Source organism: Hordeum vulgare, chromosome 3H (genome assembly GCF_904849725.1).
Source record: "Hordeum vulgare subsp. vulgare chromosome 3H, MorexV3_pseudomolecules_assembly, whole genome shotgun sequence".
Classification (NCBI taxonomy): Eukaryota; Viridiplantae; Streptophyta; class Magnoliopsida; order Poales; family Poaceae; genus Hordeum; species Hordeum vulgare.
In genome coordinates, this window is record NC_058520.1 from 364,910,795 (window position 1) to 364,930,656 (window position 19,862).

The window sequence follows — 19,862 nt, forward strand, 5'->3', positions numbered from 1 at the left end:
TCAGGAACACCCCATGCCATGACTTGAGGATGATGATCATTTTCAACTTCCTTTAACTATGTTAGTTTGCTCATGCGAATGAACTCATGTTTGTGACGATTGTCATTATAATAGCTACTTATTAGCTCTAGCTAGTACTGCTTGTGAGATTGACACTTATTATTAACTTGAATGCATTGTTCTATTGAGCTAATTCCTCGTGTGCAATGCTAAATGCTAAATGTCATGTGATGTGAGTTTTTTTGGCTGCGCGAAACTCTCTTGGCATGCAATGTACATTGCACGCTGCTAGGTGAGTGATTATAGTGGTGGCGTTGCCTACGTGGTGCGCCATCAGCACATAGAATACCGTTGTCGTGTGACCCAACGCCACCATTATTTTTTTAATTGTGGCACCATATTGGTGGCGTAGGGTGTCCACGCCAGCACAACCTTTTTTGCCACATCATACCTAGGATTTTCTGCACTAGTGTCACTTGCGGAAGAACTAGTGCAACACGCTAAGAAGCGGAAGACGCCGATGATCGTTCTGAAGACTTTCAGATGGCATTTGACAATGTTAGTTGGGATGCCCTATGCCACATTCTTGCAGCCAGAGGTTTCGGTAGCAGATGGGTAAGATGGATTAATGATATGCTGTCATCTTGTTCCTCCAATATTCTAATCAATGGCAACCTTGCGAAAAAGATCATATCAAAATGTGGGTTGCGACAAGGCGATGCTCTATCACCCTATCTCTTCATCCTAACCACAGACATTCTACAACACTTATGGAACAGAGGATACATGGCAGGCAACCTCAAACACACACTTGGAGCTAAAAGTGATTTCCTAGTCTTACAATATGCAGAAGACATGTTTCTCTTAGTACAAGGAGATGTTCAACAAGTGGGATCTCTGGTTTTAGTGGGCTAAAAATCAATGATCATAAGAGCATTGTTCCTATTTTCTTAGACCAACAAGTTTATGAGAATATTGGTGATCTCCTACAGTGCCACACTGCATCCTTCCCTTGCACATACCTGGGTCCACCCCTCTCTCTTCACAAAATATCCCATGGTATGTTGATGCATGTGATACAAAAGGTGTACAAGAGACCGTCTGGTTGGCTTGCCAGTTTCTTATCCTGGGGAGGGCGACTCACTTTGCTCAATGTTTTCCTAGCATCGATACCTAGCTACTTCATGGGATGCTTTCTATGCCCAAACAATCATTAGACAAGCCAAAACAGATTCTCAGGGGACTCCTTTGGCAAAGGAAGAGTCATGCCAAGGGGGACAATGTCTTGTGGCATGGGATCTGATCACGCTCCCACGGATGAATGGAGGGATGGGAGTAAGGGATCTTAAGGCACAAAACATGGCTATGGTTTGCAAGTTCATGGTCAAGGTTCTGCAACACAGTGAGGTACCGTGCTACAAATGGTTTCCTCTTAGGTACTGTGAGAAGGAAATCTCTTGGACTATGCACAGTGGGGATACTACTATTTGGTGATGCTTCAAGTCATCCTTACAGTTAGTTATGGGGGCCACTAAATAGAAATTAGGAGATGGTCTTGGAATATCCTTCTGATAGGATCAGTGGTTTGACTACGGCAGCTCATGCTATCCTTCCCAATGTTATTCACCTTCTCTACATTTAAATTCTACATAGTCGCCTCCCAATTTAGAGATGGTTAGTGGTCAGTCCAGCTGCACCCAAACTTATCCCTCATGGCATCACATGAACTGGAAGCCCTCAATGGCATACCAGGCAATATACATACACATGAGGATAGACCAAATGCCAGATTGCCTATCAGAGAGGACGAAAAACTCTCCACTACATACTTCTACAAACTACTAACCTTTAGGGGAAGCAATTGCATGTTAGCAGCATATATTTGCGACAGGATTATTACGATCATACATCACATATTTCTTTCGATTGTGTTTAGGTACATACAAAATAGAAGGGATAACATGCTCGAAAAGAATTGGACAAAGGTTGTGATGCACAATGGATGCGATTTGTGCCCGTCTGCAGAAACTATGAACCACATCTTACTTCGATGTAAGCTTGCAGAGGCGGTGTTGACCAAGCTTGGGCTAAAGGAGATAGCAATATCTTCAGTTAAATCCCAGGATTTTTTTAGCTCAACGCAACAAAGAAATATTCATGGCAAGATGTGGCACGTGTTCTTCGCGGCCTGCACTATAACACTTTGGACTGCGAGGAACACGCAAGTGTTTCATGGGGAATACTGGCTAAGTATTTCTACTGTTCTCCTCTTCTTGGAGCTAAATTAGCTAACTATGTATTTTTGGAGCCGAATGGGCTAATTATGTCCTTTTAGAGGAAAACAAGCTAAGTATATAATATTAATGAGCTAACCAAGGTTATTATACCATTTTGAGTTTTTATGTCTTTTAGGAGCTTAATTAGTCATTTTAATGAGCTAACCAAGGTTCTTTTGATGTTTTTACCTAACTAAGCTAATTATGTCATTTTGGAGGATAATTATCTAAGTATGTCTTTGTTGGGGAAAATAAGCTAAATTGAAGAAGAAAGAGAAGAAGCAAGAAGAGAAGAAGGAGAAGAAAAAGAACAAGAAGGAGGAGGAGGAGAAGGAGGATAAGGAAATACGAAGAAAAGAAGAAGAGAAGAAGAAGGAGAAGAAGGAGGAGAGAAGAAGAAGGAGAAGAAGGAGAAGGAGGGCTCCTCCTTCTTCTCTTCTTGTTCTCCTCCTCCTTCTTCTCTTCTTCTTCTTCTTCTTCCTTCTTTTCATTTCTCCTCTTCTCCTCTTCTTGGAGCTAAATTAGCTAAGTATGTCTTTTTGGAGCTAAATGGGCTAATTATGTCATTTTAGAGGAAAACAAGCTAAGTATGTAATATTAATGAGCTAACCAAGGTTCTTATGCCATTTTGAGCTTATTATGTCTTTTAGGAGCTTAATTAGTCATTCTAATGAGCTAACCAAAGTTCTTATGATGCTTTTACCGAACTAAGCTAATTATGTCATTTTGGAGGATAATTAGCTAATTATGTCTTTGTTGGGGAAAATAAGCTAAATTGAAGAAGAAAGAGAAGAAGCAAGAATAGAAGGAGAAGAAAAAGAAGAAGAAGGAGGAGGAGGAGGAGGAGGATGAGAAGAAGAATAAGAAAAGAATAAAAGAAGAAGATAAGAAGAAGGAGAAGAAGGAGGAGAGAAGAAGAACGAGAAGAAGGAGAAGAAGGAGGGCTCCTTCTCCTTATTCTCCTACTTCTCCTTCTTCTCTTCTTCTTCACCTCCTCCTCCTTCTCCTCTTCTTATTCTTCTTCTTCCTTATTTTCATTTCTCCTCTTCTCCTCTTCTTGGAGCTAAATTAGCTAAGTATGTCTTTTTGGAGCTAAATGGGCTAATTATGTCATTTTAGAGGAAACAAAGCTAAGTATGTAATATTAATGAGATAACCAAGGTTCTTATGCCATTTTGATCTTATGATGTATTTTAGGAGCTTAATTAGTCATTTTAATGTGCTAACCAAGGTTCTTATGATGTTTTTACCTAACTAAGCTAATTATGTCATTTTGGAGGATAATTAGCTAAGTATGTCTTTGTTGGGGGAAAATAAGCTAAATTGAAGAAGAAAGAGAAGAAGCAAGAAGAGAAGATGGAGAAGAAGAAGAAGAAGGAGGAGGAGGAGGAGGAGGAGAAGAAGAAGAAGAAGAAAAGAATAAGATAATAAGAAGATAATAGTAAGGAGAAGAAGAAGGAGAAGAAGGAGGAGAGAAGAAGAAGCAGAAGAAGGAGAAGAAGGAGGGCTCCTTCTTCTTCTTGTCCTCCTTCTCCTTCTTCTCTTCTTATGCTCCTCCTCCTTATTCTTCTCTTCTTCTTCTTATTCTTCCTTCTTTTCATTTATTATATTCTCCTATTCTTGGAGTTAAATTATCTAATATGTCTTTTTGGAGCTAAATGGGCTAATGATATCCTTTTTGAGGAAAACAAGCTAAGTATGTAATATTAATGAGCTAACCAATGTTATTATACCATTTTGAGCTTATTATGTCTTTTAGGAGCTTAATTAGTCATTTTAATGAGCTAACCTAGGTTCTTATGATGTTTTTACCTTACTAAGCTCATTATGTCATTGTGGAGGATAATTAGCTAAGTATGCCTTTGTTGGGGAAAATAAGCTAAATTGAAGAAGAAAGATAAGAAGCAAGAAGAGAAGAAGGAGAAGAAAAAGAAGAAGAAGAAGGAGGAGGAGGAGGAGGAGAAGAATAAGAAAAGAAGAAGAGAATAAGAAGGATAAGAAGAAGGATAAGAAGGAGGATAGAATAAGAAGGAGAATAAGGAGGGCTCCTTCTCCTTCTTCTGTTCTTCTTCTCCTCATTCTTCTTCTCTTCTTCTTATTCTTCTTCTTCCTTCTTTTCATTTCTCCTCTTCTCCTCTTATTGGAGATAAATTAGCTAAGTATGTCTTTTTGTAGCTAAATGGGTTAATTATGTAATTTTAGAGGAAAACAAGCTAAGTATGTAATATTAATGAGCTAACCAAGGTTATTATGCCATTTTGAGCTTATTATGTCTTTTAGGAGCTTAATTAGTCATTTTAATGAGCTAACCAAGGTTCTTATGGTGTTTTTACCTAACTAAGCTAATTATGTCATTTTGGAGGATAATTAGCTAAGTGTGTCTTTGTTGGGGAAAATAAGCTAAATTAAAGAAGAAAGAGAAGAAGCAAGAAGAGAAGAAGGAGAAGAAAAAGAAGGAGGAGGAGGAGGAGGAGGAGGAGGAGAAGAAGAAAAGAAGAAGAAAAGAAGAAGAGAAGAAGAAGGAGAAGAAGAAGGAGAAGAAGGAGAAGAAGGACGGCTCATTCTTCTTCTTCTTCTTCTCCTCCTTCTTCTTCTTCTCTTGTTCTTGTTCTTCTTCTTCCTTCTTCTCATTTCTCCTCTTCTCGTCTTCTTGGAGCTAAATTAGCTAAGTATGTCTTCTTGGAGCTAAATGGGCTAATTATGTCATTTTAGAGGAAAACAAGCTAAGTATGTAATATTAATGAGCTTACCAAGGTTCTTATGCTATTTTGAGCTTATTATGTCTTTTAGGAGCTTAATTAGTCAATTTAATGAGCTAACCAAGGTTCTTATGATGTTTTTACCTAACTAAGCTAATTATGTCATTTTGGAGGATAATTAGCTAAGTATGTCTTTGTTGGGGAAAATAAGCAAAATTGAAGAAGAAAGAGAAGAAGCAAGAAGAGAAGAAGGAGAAGACAAATAAGAAGAAGAAGAAGGAGGAGGAGGAGGAGGAGAAGAAGAAAAGAAGAAGAAAATAAGAAAAGATAAGAAGGGAATAATAAGGAGAAGAAGGAGGAGAAGAAGGAGAAGAAGGAGGGCTCCTTCTCCTTCTTCTCCTCCTTCTCCTTCTTCTCTTCTTCTTCTCCTCCTCCTTCTTCTTCTCTTCTTCTTCTTATTATTATTATTCCTTCTTTTCATTTCTCCTCTTCTCCTCTTCTTGGAGCTAAATTAGCTAAGTATGTCCTTTTGGAGCTAAATGGGATAATTATGTCATTTTAGAGGAAAAGAAGCTAAGTATGTAATATTAATGAGCTAACCAAGGTTCTTATGCCATATTGAGCTTATTATGTCTTTTAGGAGCTTAATTAGTCATTTTAATGAGCTAACCAAGGTTCTTATGATGTTTTTAGGGTCTGCATCATTATACCGAGGCTTTGGATTATGCAAATGATGATTTTTGGCATCGTAGTGTGTTGTCACAAAGTTTGTCACCTCGTCAGTAATGAATGCCTCAGCCATCGACGCTTCAATTCTACTCTTATTTTTACATTTAGCTTGAAGCGTCTTGTGCATCCTCTGAGTTGCATAGAACCAAAGATTTTGCACGGGCCCACCCAATCTTGCCTCGGTCGGTAGATGTAAAATCAAATGGTGCATTGGATTAAAGAAGCCTGACGGAAAGATCTTCTCTAACTAGCACAACAACTCCGGTGCAAACTCCTCCATGTCATCTACCACGCCAGGCGACAATTCTTTCGCACAAAGAACACGGAAGAAATAGTTCAGATCCGCCATCACTAGCCATTCATCCTCAGGAATAAAGCCACGTAACATCATCAACATTACCCGCTCAAGCCATATGTGCCAATCATGACTCTTGAGACCAAAGCTTTTTATTTGTTTCAAGACTCGCTCCCCTCTTTAGATTCGCTGCATACCCATGAGGGAACATCAAGTGCATTTTGACCCACAAGATAATTTCCCTCATAGCTGGCCTTCCAAGATTGAACCAGGCCTTTGGCTTCGACCACTTCTGCTTTCCTTTGCATTCTCGCATGTTTTGTAATGGTATGTGACATAGTGTCTCTTGATCGACTCTAGCCTTAGTATTATCCTTTGTCTTCCCATCTATGTCGAACAATGTACCAAAAATAGCCTCTCCGATATTCTTTTCAGTGTGCATCATGTCGATATTGTGTGGAAGAAAGAGGTCTTTGAAGTAAGGCAGATCCCGCAAGCATGGCTTGTGAGTCGAGGCGTGTTTTGAATTATACCCCTTGAAATACTGAGGATGCTCTGGATCAGGCCTGGATCTATTGGCCTGTCAACGCAGGTGGTGCCAAGTTTTTGACAACTTTACCTTTGGTAAAGTTCTTCTTGTCTTTTCTAAACTGATGGTCAGGATCCAGGAACTGTCTATGCAAGTCAAAGCAAGAATACTTCTGACCCTCCTGCAACCAATGAAACTGAAGAGCTGCCTTGCATGTGGGGCACGGGAACCTTCCCTGCACACACCATCCAGAGAATAGTGCATACGGCGACAAGTCATGCAAAGAGTACATGTACCACACATGCATTTTGAAGTTTTATTTTCTAGCGGCATCGTATGTCTTGACCCCATTATCCCAAGCTTCTTGCAATTCATCCTTAAGTGGCTGCATGTACACATTCATATTCTTCCACAGATAATTGGGCCCTGAAATTATCAACGTCAAAAATGTGTTCTTTCTTTGCATAATCTGCCCGGGGAGGAGATTGAGTGGAATGACAAATACAGGCCAACTACTTTATTGGGTTGTCGTCATGCCGAAGGGATTAAAACCATCCGTGGCGATGCAGACTCGAGGATTCCTTGGATCTGCCGCTTTATACTGATGCAATCCATCGAAATGTTTCCACGCTTCCCCATCCGATGTGTGTACTGCCATCTTATTCCCATCTGCATCTAGTTCGGTTCTTTTTTCCATTTTGTGCCATGTCATTTGTCTGGTTGTCTCTTCGACCATGAAAAGACGTTGAAGCCTTGGTATGATTGGCATATACCGAAGAAAACTAACTGCGATTTTGGTCTGCCACTTCTCACCCATACCGTTGTCTACCACAAGATACCTGCAAGACTCGCAATTGGGACAATAGTCCAAGTGTGCATACTCCTTCCTAAATAAGACACATCCTTTCTCACATGCATCTATCTTCTCATAGGGCATCTTAAGTACACGAAGTATTTTGTCCGACTGGTACAAGTTTGCGGGCATGACATGGCCTTTGGGTAGAAAGCGTCCAAATAGTGTCATCATCGCGTCGTAGCATTATCTTCCCAAGTTAAACCGAGCCTTCAGAGCCATTACTTGTGCAATGGCATCCAGCTGACAAAGCTCAGTGTGCTCGTGGAGAGGACGTTTTGAAGACTCCAACATTTCATAGAAGGCCTTTACAGATTCCTCCATCTCATCTTCCGAATCTCGAGCATCATCAAAGTCTTGCACCATGTCTTCGATCCCAGTACCATGATCGTCGGTGCGACGACGAACCACCTCAGCTCTGGTGCGTTGTGTAGACTCACCATGAAATGTTCAAACCGTATAACTAGGCTTAAAACCCCTCCTCTGCAGGTGTTTAATCATTACAGCCTTTGTCCTCTTTTTATAGTTGTCGCATTCAGGACAAGGGCACCAGTTTGTTTCCTGGCCATTTGCAAATGCGGCTTTCACAAACTCCTTGGTTTTTAGAAACCATTCTTTCGTCATCTCTTTTTGACTAGACTGACCCATGTACATCCACGCACGATCACTCATCTTGCCTAGTTACTAAACACACAAGAAATATATTTATATATAATTCAGCATATATATTCATCAGTTAATCAAGTTCGCCAGTTTTATTACGTCCATGCAACCTACACGCTAATAGGTATAGATAGGTCCTAATCCCACCCGATTATGTGTAGATTGGGTTCATTTTTCCATGCTCTGCTCCGGATCCAACGCAAAATTTCGGCAGCACCTCCCCGCCGTTCTCCTGATACACGTCTCTGCAATAAACAGAGAGGATATGTATCCGGAGAACAACAGGGAGGCACTGAAGAAATTATGCATCGAATCTGGAACAAAGCATATGGGAAAACGAACACAATCTACACATAGTCGGGCTGTCCATGGATAACGTTTGACAATTCGGAAGAATCAGGGTTATAAATATATGCAAATGCATGCATATTTATAACTGTAACCCTTTCGAATGGTAGACACATACTGGTCACGCATACTGATAAATTAATTTAATTACCTATATCTAGCAAGTTTCATCCGAAGACTGACCCACATCAAATGAAGGGGCAAGGAGGAGATGACATTTGTACTCACCCACAAATGCAGGGGCAGAGCTCGTAGAACAGAGGTCTTCGTACAACAGACTTCACAGCGACAAGACAACTGTCTCATGTAAATCCACCCGATCAACACAAATGTTTTGTGTTCATTAATAAAATCAAAAAATATACGACCTAACACAAATATATAACCTATATAGATGCCATATTTCGTGTCGGGGTGTCGTCTAGATGTCTTGTCGGGGCGTCGTGTCGGGGTTTCGGGGGATCGTGTCGGGTGTCAGGGGTGTCGTCGAGATGTCGTGTCGGCGCGACAACTACTGTTGCGAGATGTTGTGGTATCCTCGGTGTTGTAGTGGAATATCATCGGTGCCTCAAGGGGTGGTCCCAGCAGTAATGTTTCTGCACCAACCTCATGGTGGTGGTTGCAGCAGCATCGTTGTTGCATCCCGTGAGCTCGATGGCGTCGTAGCCATGGCAGGTGCGTGACAAGCTCACCGACGTTTCCTAACGTTGTGGCTAGTGCAAGCATAGGCGGCGGCCGGAGGGCTCTACACGGGCAACTACTAACCTAACAACTAACCTAACACATAGTAGGTAATTAACAACTAACCTAACTAACCTAATTAACAGTAGGTAATACCACTAACAACTAACAACTAACAACTAACCTAACTACCAGCAGGTAACCACTAACAACTAACCCTAACTAACCTAACTAACATTAGGCAATTAACAACTAACCTAATTAACAAATTAAATTAAAAAAGGAAAAAAAATAAGGACTCACCGGAGGGGGGGCAGCCGGGCGATGAGGACGGCGCAGGGAGGACGGTCGTAGAGGAGGAGGGGGCATAGGAAGGAGGCGGTGCGCTGGGAGGAAGGGGACGGTAGTGGTGGAGGAGGGGCGGCGCGATGGTGAAGGAGGGGGTCGGGGGGAGGAGGAGGGTGCGTCAGTGGAGGAGACGGCGGTGGTGGCGGAGGGGCGGTGGTGGAGAAGGGACGAGCTCCGGCAGCGATGGTGGAGGAGGAGGTCCCGGGGAGGAGGAGGGGGCGTGGTGGAGGAGGGGGCGCAGGGAGGAGGAGGGCGCGGTGGTGGCACAGGGAGGAGAAGGGCGCGACAGCGCAGGGAGGAGGAGGGCGCGGCGGCGGTGGTGGTTTCGGGGGTGAGAGAGAGGGGTGTGGGGTGGGGCGTGACGACCGTTAGGGGAGGGAGGCGCATGAGGGTGGGGGCGACGGCCGTTAGGGCGCATCCTCTTTGCCGTCTCACCCCGACGGCACAGAGGAGAAAAGAAGACGACAAAGAGAGAAGCCGTTAGGGGGGGAGAGGGGCTGCGGGGTGGGCCGCCCGTGCTCTTTGCCGTGTGCCTGAATGCTCCTTGCCGTCAGCTGGCAAACGACAAAGAGCTCGCTGATGACAAATAGTATCTTTGCCATCAGCCTGCTCTTTGTCGTCTGGTTTTTGGTAGCTGATGGCAAAGAGGGTCTTTGCCATCAGCCAGCACACGGCAAAGAAGCAGCAGATGGCAAAATCTCTGATTCCAGTAGTGTAGGCCTTGTTCCAGCGTTTGGTTTACCAACCGGAATAGAACCCACTCATTCGACCTTAGGGAATATTCCATCCATATTCGGAATGTGCCAATACCACCAAATCCACGGAATCATGCGGAACGAGGCTCCTCCGCTCAACCGGCTCCTCTGCTCGACCTCCTCCTCCTCTCGTCCTGCTCAGGTGCGCCGGCCTCTTCCTCCCTCCCTTCCCGGCGCCGCCGGCCGCTTTCTCCCTTCCTTCCCTGCGTCTCCTGCCTTCTTCCTCCCTCCATTCCCTGTGCCGCCAGCCCTCTTCCTCCCTCCCTCCCTCTCCCGCGCCGTCGTCAACCCTCGATGTGCTGCGCTTTCGTCCCTTGATGTGCTACGCCGCCGTCCCTTTCCCTCCCTCCCTGCTGCACAGCCGGCCGTCTACCTCCCTCCCTGTTGCACCGCCGGCCCTCTTCCTCCCTCCCTCGTTCTCATCCTCTCTCGATCTGATATGATGCATCTCATTTCTTTCTTGATCTGCAAGATAGAAGGAGAACAAGGCAGGGTACTCCGTGCGCATCCTCTTTGCCCGTTCTACTATTTTGCACAAACCGAACACAGGAACGAAACCGACCCGTTCCTCTGAAATGAAACCATTACATTCCATGACAGTTGGTTCCTCAACCAAACACACCATAACTTCATCAGACGTACCGGGCACTGAGATCAAGGCATTGGTTGCCTCTGTTAGTTGGCCATCCAAACATGTGACAATGTGGGTTGGAGGACGTGGTGTTGTAGCTGCAATTTGCCGAGACCATGCATGAGCATACCAAGGAGCGACGGTCATGGTTTTCAATCACCTAGATTATCCAAGAGTTCTTGAGACTTTGGCGATGAGGGAGGCGTTAACGCTAGCTGAAGAATTATACATCCCAATAATGGATGTGGCGTCAGATTACAAGGTTGCATTTGAAGCAATTAAGGAAGGGAGTGCATCAACGTATGATGTAGTTATACATGAGGTCATAGATATGGCTAGAGCTTTTGATTTTTGTTTTTGTAGTCATGAGATTCGAACCTCAAATAGTGAGGCTCACAATCTTGTAAAGTATGCATTTGTATTAGGGTTGTCCGACATGCTTGGTTAGATCGTCCTAGAGAATTTTTTTTTTATTCCACCATGTAAATATCATGACATCTTAATCGAGTTTGTCGTCCACACGGGCGCTTGTGTAGGTCACTCCTAGCGAGAAATACAGTGTGTCGCTCGTATATCCCTGTCCCGTGCAACTCGTCTCGGCCAGCCCATTGTGCATGGAAACTAATTAGACGTACTACTTTTTTCTCTATGATTTCGGGAACATTCTAGGACCTCCATTTTTTTTATTCCTCTTATGGTTTTACCGGTTTTATTAAAAGAATCTTCAAAGGAATGTTCATGAATTCAAAAAGTTTGCGGAATCAAAATAAGTCCCACAAACTCGAGAAAATGGTCATGGATTTCTGAAAAATATTCATCAATTAAAAAAAGGTAACGGATTAAAAAATGTTCGTGAATTCAGAAAATAACGAAATTGAGAAAAGTTCATGAGAACTTGAAAAAATGTTCACAGATGTAAACAAATGTTTGCAAATTCAAAAACAATCCACAAATTTAAGAATGTGCAAATTGTACACGTGAACTCAGCAAAAAAATCCCATATCCGAAAATGGTCAAGAGTTTCAAAAACATTCATGCAAACTCGAAGAATTGTTCGCAAATTCAAAATCCTATTCACGGGTTTTTTTTAACAAATTTTGAAAATGCTGACAAATTTGGAAAAAATCACGCTAACTCAAAAAATGTTTGTCAATTCAAAAAGTGTTCATGGATTAGAAAAAAAATCATGAATTAAAAAATGTTCTCAATTAGAAAAATATTAGCAAATTTGATAAGGTTTATGGATTTTAATTTTTGCAAAATAAAAAAATCATTCTTGAATTAAAAAGGAATTAGAAAACTTAAACACAAAATTAGAAAAAAAAACCCGAAAGAAAACCATGCAGGAAAACAGAAAAAAGAGGAGAAACCCAAACCCCGAGATCGAAACATCACGCCGGAACCAAATCTGTACGAACGGTTGACCCACGCTTGTGTTACACTTAGGAAGTGTTTGAATTAGAGAGTGGTAATGTAAATGGGATGTAATGGATAAATCACTGTTTTGTTTGGTTCATGCCTATGAAGGAATTGAATTAGGGTGTCTTCTTCGGGTTGTCGTCGCCGGTGGCTGGAAAAGAAGAAAAGTAGACAAGGGACGAGGACGGAGGACGAGGAGAGGACCGAAGAAAGGGGCAAGGAGGAGGGAGGGAGCGTGTACCTGGCAACGAACGATCCGGCGACAATGGCAAGCTAGGGCCGCAGGAAACGGGGTAGTGACTAGAGGTGGCGGCGATGGCTACCTAGAGACGGGGCCCCGGAAAAAGGAGGAGCACGTCCGTTTACTCGTCGGTCATCAAAGACGACAGGAGCCGGCTCGACTGCGGCGACGCTCGGTTCTTCCAGGAGATGGCGGTGCTGGTCGAGAGGAGGAGGGGATCCTGGGAGGAGAAGCTACGATAAGGGAACCGTGTACCGAGGGGTATGGTTGGTATCAATCTAGAGATAACATGTATTCATTTACGGGACAACCGATTACAGCGTATAGAAAACTAACACATGTAACATCTTCCGATTGCACTATAAATAGATAATGATGGTTTCTCCCCAACCAAACACCTTCTTAGTGATTTTCTCCCCAAAAAAAACACCTCCTTAGTGATTTTCCCGTATTGCTCGCTTGGTGATAATAACATTTGCGCGTCCGGACTTCCCCTCCTAGGAGTTTACATAACCCCTAAAAGAGGTTTGTTTCTCATTTGCAAATTTTTAGACACTGGATCACTTTACAGATGTTTGATGGATGACATTAAATGATAAACGGTATTTGAATTGCACAGTCCAAACATTTAAGTTTTTTATGAACGATGTCGAAGTTACCCTTGACCAGCTACAAGCAGTCCCCTCAAATGCTTCCCAAACGGTCGAGCGGATAGCCCGGGCACTGTCTGAACAAGAAAAAGAAGAAAAAAGGCCATCCAACTGGACCGTGCTTTCATATGTCTAGGTTTTCCGTAAATCCATATACCTAACACATATACGGGCAGGATATGAAATGTGTAATGTCTTGGCATGTCCGAGCAGTGTTCCGTGTAAGATTTGACCCACATGAACCACCTTTATCTCTTTTTTTCCCTTTTTTTACTCTCTCAACGTGACTAGAATATAAGTAGAAAATTAAGAGATATAGTTGTGTGCATAGACTAATGGAAGCTTAAAATATATACCCCTCGATGCTGATCGAAAGCGTGCGAAAATGTTTGAGGGACAAAATTTGTCCTTTGTGATTGTAGATGATCTTAGTAAATAATGACGGACTCACACTATTATATATGTACCTCATACTCCTTTAATATAAGATGTTTCTCCAGATCAAATGTGAAGTTTGTTTTTCATAAAATTGAAGAGGGAACAATTGACGAAGCCTAATTGCTGGCCTCCTTGCACTCCACCGACCACAGCACAAGCGCCCCATGTCTCATCTATCCTTTTTGTGGATGCGCCCAAAGCATAATCTTCATTTCGTTGTCACACCTTTTAACCAGCATACCAGGGAGATGGGTCCTGGTTCGCAGCGTACTCACCGCGCTGTCAACTTTCGCCCTAGCTGTCCTGAGAGCGCCCAAAAAATTCCTCGACGAGATCGACAAGGTTAGGTGCCGTTTCCTATGGGCACATGAAGAAGATATCAGTGGAGGGAAATGCAAAGTTAGCTGGCCAATAGTATGCTCCCCAACGGAGAGCGGTGGCCTAGGGGTGCTGGATCTGCATCGCTTCTCCAGAGCGCTCCGGCTAAGATGGCTATGGCTGTCATGGACAAGTCCGCAAAGGCCATGGAACGGCATGCAGCTGCCATGCAATGACGATGACAGAGCACTTTTCAGCGCCTCCATGACAGTCACCCTGGGGGATGGGGCAACGGCCTCCTTCTGGAAATGCCCCTGGACGGGTGCGGGGGCGCTAAAGACGGCATACCCGACGCTGTTCAGGCACTCACGTAGGAAAAATAGGTCTGTGAAAGAGGCGCTACAGGGCAACACATGGATAGCCGACCTTGCGCACGGAGATACAACGCACCTTTGGGTGGACGTCCTCCGTCTGCATAGATGGATTCAGGAAGCAGACATCCAGCTCATAGAGCAATCAAGTGACCAAATCAAATGGACACATGAGGCCTCGGGGATTTACACTGCCGACTCAGCATACAAAGCTCAATTCCTAGGACGGACAACGTCGGAAATCAACAACTTTACATGGAAAACTTGGGCACCGCAAAGGCTCAAGATATTCATATGGCTGCTGACAAAAAATAGGTTGTGGTGCAACGACAGATTGCAGAGGAGGGGCTGGCAAAATAGCTATTTCTGCCAGCTATGCCTCAGAAATCTAGAATGAGCAACTCATCTTTTCTGGGAATGCAACGTGGCAACAACAGTATGGATGGAGGCGGCATCTCGCATCGGATGCGCCTCACTAAGCCCAACAATTTGGACTCGCAAAAGAACGACCAGAGAGATCATCTCCAAGATGATATGCAAGGCAAGACCAGAGTACAAAAAAGGAACCAGAACAATGATCGTGCTGATTCTGTCAGAAATCTGGAAAGAAAGAAACGAGTGCACTTTTAGAAACAAAACAGCAAGAGCAGCAAGCATATCCACCTCCATCACAACAACTCTTGAGTTTTGGAGGCAAGCAGGAGCAGTTTTTCTAGAGCACCCATTTGGGGAAATTACGTGAGGAGTCCGGCGCCTGTGCCAGGCTACCTTTTTTTCACCCTCTTTTTCGGAAGATTTTCCTGTTATGTCTTTTGATCTACTGATCAACCCCACCTTTTGTATTCCCGACATGCTATCTACTATCTCAATACATGCCAGCCATCAGCTGGATCTTTCAAAAAAAAATGTAAGGTCATCTTTAAGAGTGATTTGTAAATTGTTCGCATTTGCTTCGACCGTGGAAACCATCTAACTCGGGTCTGCATCGATCCGAAGGACGGTCTAGATATACTTTCTTCCATAGACGAGAGACAAATGTGATGTAATTTGCGGGCGTTTGGATAGCATCCAAGCCCGCTTCTGGCCGTCTTGGCCCATCCCAACACCTCCTCTTTCGTTCGCGCGCGTTTCTGTCTAACGTCACCTGCCCGCATTCATGCCACTGCAGAGCGCAAACACTCCACATTAAAGACGACTCACGGCTGACACAACCTCTCACTGCCTCCATTACTGAAATGACACGCCGGTCAAGGGCGCCGCATGCTACACGCCCAATTGAACACGGCTCCTCGTGAAAATCAAAAGCCTCCATCAAACCCGCGTAGAAGCCGAAAAACATACTCCTGTCACACGTAGCGGGCGACATTAAATACAACTTCGGGCAAGCTTCTCCAGTCCGCTTGCTATTTAACGGAGCCCAGATGTCGAGCAAGAATCTCACCACTCCGTCGCTCCCATCTTCTCCTTCCACCATTTCTCCAACCTTTTGATGGAATCCGACAAGCAGGAAGAGCGGTTCTCCGACAAAAAAGCTGGCTAGGTGGTCGGCCGAGCTCGCCGGATACGAGCGAGGGCGACGACTGTTTCACCTCCTTCGCCTAGCCCGATGGAGCAAGTCAGCGCTCCAAGCCAACGCGTGGTTTAGCAACTCGCCGCTCCAAGCCAGCTCGCGGAGGAGTGGTGAGGTGCTCCACGGAGGTATGTGGGGAGCACCGTGGAGTGGCTATCATGGCTTCCATGGACGAGGCCAAGCACGTGCCATCCGTCGTCAATGTTGCTGAAACAGGCCTAGTCAATGGAGAAAGAAGCTGGCTACGCTGAGCTGGACGATTTGGTCAGTGCGTCGGCTACCGTGGACGACACCAAAGGAAAGTAGAACACAGGAGGACACCGTCGCTTTGGTCCCAAGATGGCCACCGCACGCGAGTCGCCGACGTCCATAACCATTGTCTCGTCCTTTCTTGCCGGCCACCGTTCTATCCCGCCCCAAAAACAAGCACGGATCCACGCTTCACGAAAGTGAATGCAACCCTTCCTCTCTAAAGTACCCCCTTTGCGAGTCCAGCGAGCAACATAGCCGAACGTAGGGAAAGGGGGATGAATATACCTCTCGGGCTCCCGACACTCTGATGAGCGGGTTGTCGGACATGAGAAAGACAAAGGGATTAACCGCGGACAGCCATAGACCAGTGTAGTGTATCCGTGTCATGGTAATGAAGCTCCGCGCGGCTAAACGTGCTCATAGTTTTGCCTATTTTAGTTAATATATGCCCAAAATATAGTGAATGTCCTCCGATTTATATGAAATCAGTTGTGTTTCCATGAAATTCATCTGATTTGTACGAAAAAAAATGTTCAAACAACGTTGGATGATGGCCTCCTGTATTCATGTTTGTGGACTAATTCCTTGTCCACAAACGGATGTGGAAGGAAATTTGCTGGTTGTCGTTAGATGCCCTAAGAAGTATTTATAATGGTTTGTGAACCAACATGTGATTGGATGGTTAGAGGATTGTGTTATTCCCAATCCATGAGGGTTCAAGTCCTGGTGATCGCATTTATTCCTGTATTTCAGTATTTTCGGCGATGCACATTAAATGGGAGGAGATGTTTCCATCGACGATGAGGCGTCTAGGCGTCTACGATGATTTCGTAAATTTAAAGATGATACGCCGGTTCAGTCTCTCAAAGTTGCTCATACGGATAGAATATGTGTCTATATTTATAGGATAAGTGTATGCGTGTGTATATGAATACTTGCGTCTGTATTGTGTTAATTTTTTTATAATGATTTATTACGTACTAAGAGTACTAGGCTCGATCGGAGGCACCCATACACAGTTTGGTGGGAATCGGATATACATATGCGGTAAAGAAAAGGAGCCGGCCAATGGGATCGCCGAGTAGATCATGATGGAGTGAGGCATGCGTGCTTTTCCAACGTCCTCACATCATTGCTCACCTGGATCTCATGAACGCACCACATCTGAGAGCACCCATTGGATGCGGCAATGAACGGAACCCAATCACATAGCCCGGGTATCCGATATGCACTCCCCACTGCTTCGTCTCTTTCTAAATACTCCCTCCGTTTCAAAATATAAGACGTTTTAAAGATTTTAATAGGAGACTACATACAGAACAAAATGAGTGAATCTATATTCTAAAATACGTCTATGTACATCCGTATGTAGTTCATAGTTCAATCTCTAAAATGTCTTATATTTATGAACGGAGGGAGTATAAGACATTTTAAAAATTGTATTATAGACTAGACACAAAGAAAAATGAGTGAATTTATATCTAAAATGTGATTACATGCATTCGTATGTAGTTCATAGTAAAATTTCTAAAAGGTCTTATATTTAAAAACGGAAAGAGTACATATCAGATCAGTCGTAGGGAAAGTAATTTAGCTAATGACATAATGTTTTTTAAGACAAATTTGTTTATATGACATGTACTCGTATTTAATAAAGAAACAAGTGTTTAGAGGAACATAATACGGAGTATGTTAGTATAACTTAACGCTTTTCAAAATAAAATAATAAATAAATTTATCTATGATATTAATATTAAATTACTTTGCACTATAAAAATAATAGCTTAGATTAGTATCATATGCATGACAATAGTCTAAGATATTTTTCACTATGACCAGCCTCAGCCTCCATCCACACCCATGCGTGCCGACGCTGCCGCTTCTCCAGCTTACGGTGCGCGGCGTATGCATGCATGCACATGCCGGCCGGCCGCCTATGCGAAGAAGCACGCTTCATCGTAGTGGCGGACACCGCCGCAAAGGTAGCCAAGAGCGCCGAGGACTCGCTCTCCGCTTGGGTCGCCGATCGACCGCGACGCGCGCGCCGCCCGAGAAAATATCTCCCTCGTATCGTAGCATCCAGTGATGGATGCATCCAACACTAAGCTATACGGGCACGAAAGGGCGCGGCCGCCTTTGAGCATGCATGTCACTGGCGCTGGCGAAACTGTGTCACTCCGGTCTCCAGATCATCTGCCGACCCCGTTTAACTGATCGACCGCCTCCTTTGCGTCAAAAGCGACTGCCACTCGCACTCAGTGTGCTGCTTGAAAGCTCAGGCGTTAGTCAGGGATTGCAAGTTAAGTGCAGCATATCAGAGCCGACATGTTGAGATGTTCCCATTCATCCTAGTACATTCTACTTTTGGTCAAGTGCTTGTGAGTTAATCGAAACCGGCTATGTTAGGTAAAAAAGTATTGTGTAAGCCATAGTATTGAAAAAGGAAAACGTTTCCAGCCGGAGCGCCGGCTGGAACGTCCCGCCGGACTCGTTTGGTTCATTCGATCTACAACGATCGAAATACGTCTGCACCGTCACGTGTATAGTTTTTTTTTCAGCTGACATCGATTGCTTCAACCGGTCATTTGCAACTCATCCACTCGCTGCATTCGGACGACAGGGGCGACTTGGAGGGTAAAAGGGTCGGCGGCTGCTCCGGCGACAGGACCGGCGGATCCAGTGACAGGGCCGGCGGATCCGGCGACAGGGTCTGCGGCGGCGGCGGCGGACACGTTGTCCAGCGACCTATGGCTCCTCCGGAAGGTAACCCCTATTCTTCTCCCCAATTTCCCCCCTCTCCCCTAGGGTTTCGCGGCGTGTTGTCGATGGGCTGCAGAGGAGCCGCGTGGTCTCTGATGGGGACGCGATGGTGGGCGCGGCCTTCTCCCCCTACCCCTCTCCCCAATTTCCCCCTCTCCCCTAGGGTTTCGCGTCGTGTCGTCGTTGGGCTGCAGAGGAGCGACATGGTCGCTGATGGGGACGCGATTACCCTTTCTTCCAGCCTGCTAAGGGCATGTGCAACTCTCTAGATGGCTCTGTTCATGTCAGATTTAGTCTGCAATACAGACATTTTATACAATGCATTGTCTAGTAGTTAGTAGTCTGCATAGAGGCTCTAGAATTGCAAGAAAATGTGACCCTATCCTTGGTGGGAAAATGGATAGTTGCAGACACCCATCATACAAGGGAGAAATGTCGTAGTTAAGAAGATATTTTCATGGTTTTAGTCGATTGGTAATTATGCAGACGGACAATTTTTTTGCTGGAGGAATCAGCAAAGCCGCGCGCGTGGGATGGGTAGATTCCCTTGAGGCATTCAGTCCTACTAGTTCATATTTTGCTGTTGATGTTATTTTTGTTGTTGGTTCATGTTGTTGTTGGTTCATAGTGCTGCTTCATGCTTTAGTATCTCATGGTTTTTGCAAACAACAGACGCAACATTCACATTGCTGTTGGTTCCAGGACTTATTAGCATATTAGGATCAACAAATTACTATTTTGCTTCTGTATGTTACATTGCGATTTTTAATTCATGATTGTTTTTTGTTGCTACCTACTGTTTGTATGTCGCACATGTCGTTTAGTTTTTTTAGCGCGTGCATATTGGGGTGTTTTCTATCTACTGTTATGATGCATCATAGGTCATGATTGAGTTCTTTTTTTTTTCTCTTTTTTGCAGTTGTTGCAGGCACCTCTGCTGAGAATGAGGGGAGTAAGAAGGTTAAGAAGAAGAAGATCAAGAAGAAAGAAGATTTTTGTGGCTTCAAGATGAGGTTTAATTCGAAATGGCTAGGTG